Raw genomic sequence first — 2,519 nt, 5'->3', positions numbered from 1 at the left:
TTAATTGAATATAATATGTTGATTATCGTTATAATTTTTTAATTAAGTTATTGATTTGTAATGTTTCTTTTTTTAGGAGCGCCATCGACTATCACTTCCGTCAAGGGTGTCACATTCCCCGAAGGTGTCACCTCCGTCGAGGGTGTCACATTCCCGAGGATGTCGTCTTCGTCGAGAGTGTCCCCTTCCTACATGCGACCACCTCCTTCAAGAGTGTCACCTCTCTGCATGAGATCACCATCTCCTGCGTCCGGACACCTTCCACGTTGATCAGCTGCACGTAGTCAGAGTGCTTCCATCGATGATATTTTCTGACTTATGATGGAGATCAGAGGGGATGTAGCTGGCTTACGAGGCGAAGTAGCTGACTTACGACGTGATGTCGAGATGATACAGGTCAGTTTAGGAGACCTTTATGCTGAAGTCGTAGCGATACGGGGTGACATAGTAGGCCTACGTGGGACTGGCGAGTATCGAGATGGAGGGGGTGGCGGAGGGACCGATGACTATCAGGACAGAGGGGGTGACGGAGGAACATGTGGCTATTGGGACTGAGAGGCAGGCGGCTATCGGGACTGAGGAGGTGACGGAGGTGCCGGTGATTATCAGGATCCAAGAGGTCAGACGGGGTATGTTGACTCATTGTGGGCATCGAATGATGCTTTAGCTTCATATCTCGATGGCCCATAGATATGGAGATGGAGATGGAGGATCAGGCCCCGATGGAAATGGAGGAAGAGGTCGGGAGGGTGTCGGAGGAGGATGGGGTACCAGAGGCGGAGGTTAGGAGGGTGCCGGAGGAGGAGGGGGTACTCGAGGCAGCGATTGAAAGGGTGCCGGAGGTGGAGGTCGTCAGGGTGTCGGAGGAGCAGGGGGTCGGGAAGGTGCTGGAGGAGGAGGTTGTCAGGGTATCGGAGGAGCAGGGGGTACTCGAAGCGGAGGTCGAGAAGGTGCCGAAGGAGGAGAGGGTACCCGAGACAGAGGTCGTCAGGGTGTCGAAGGAAGAGGGCATACCCGAGGTGTAGGAGGAGGAGGAGGGGGTATTCGAGGCAGAGAGGGTACCATATCAGATGCTAGACTCGCCGGACGTAGTTTTTGTGTCGGAGGGGACGAAAGAGGTGGTCCTAATGGTAGGTAAGGGAGTGTCGGATATTGGGAGGATTTCGCGTACTGTTGATGTGCCGAAACTGGTGGTCGGCAATAGGCCGAGGGCACCATCACAGTACGTCGTTTCTCCATTTATCGCGGAGGCGAAAAGGAGGAGGTTCGTCGACGGCACGCACCCGAATTTATTTAAGGAGGTGGACCACGCCAAGTGGAAAGCGTTCGAGGCAGAGTGGAAGCACTTATGCCGAGTAAGTATTGTATTATTCGTTAAGGATTAGTACATTACACAGATGCTGACACATCTATATTTTTACTTAACAATTTCTTTTCTTATTTTTCAGAGTCAATTGCAGGATTGCTCATAAGACGATCTCGGACGCTTACAAGTGGTTTCACGACATCACAACTTCGGGGGCTTGGCTCGTCAATGATGTAAGTGAAGTAGTATTATTGTTATTTATTATGTATACATATTTTTGCATTTTGCATTTATGAAATTAAATAACTCCTTTTTTAATTGGTGCTTCCTGGTGCAGCACATTGACTTCGCCATGGATTTGCTACGAGATCGAGCTGAACGACATCCAAGATCGTTCAATATTCCTGGCTGGCCGACTCATATTGAACACTGAGTTCATACATATCGTTAATATTGAGTACCAGACGTTGCAAGCTATGGGTAGCGAGTACACGGTGCCTACATACAAGATGGAGTGGGTCGTAGGGATGTTGCCGAGTATCGGGGGAAAGCCATGGAAGGGTTGTACGCATTTGTACATTCCGGTGTGTGTCAATCATCACTACATTGCAGTGGAGATTGTATTTGCCGACTCGACTATGTATGTGTATGACCCCGATCATTCATGCCTGACACAAGGTCAGCTCGAGTAAAATCTGGAGTCGGTGCCTGTGAGCGTCCTCATGCTGGCTAGACGAGCGAACATTACTGTGCAGGACAGACTAGTCACTGTGCAAGACACGACGACGGCAAGATAGCAAATATCGTAAGTATTTATTATTTTATTTTTGTAATTTACAATTTACGTTCTAGTTAGATGGTGATGTCCTAATACAATATTTTGTAATTGTAGGGATGATTGCGGCATAATCGCTATCAAGTACATAGAATTTTTGAGTATAGCACAGAAGGTTGATGCAATCAACCAGACGTGGATACAAAATTGGAGAAATAAATTAACTTGTGATTTATTTGAATTTAATGGTGATCCGTAGATATTGAGCCGTATTTCTTTAAAATAATTGTACATATTGTAACGTTTAAATATTGTATATTTTATTCATTCATTCATTCATTTATAATTACGAAATAATTGTAAAACATATATTTTTTTTAATATTTAATATTTATTTTTAGTTTATGTGTTTATTTAAATGTTTCATGACGTATTTAT

The sequence above is a fragment of the Olea europaea genome, chromosome 23, assembly GCF_002742605.1.
Source record: "Olea europaea var. sylvestris chromosome 23, O_europaea_v1, whole genome shotgun sequence".
NCBI lineage: Eukaryota > Viridiplantae > Streptophyta > Magnoliopsida > Lamiales > Oleaceae > Olea > Olea europaea.
Note: the sequence above shows the minus strand (reverse complement) of the source record.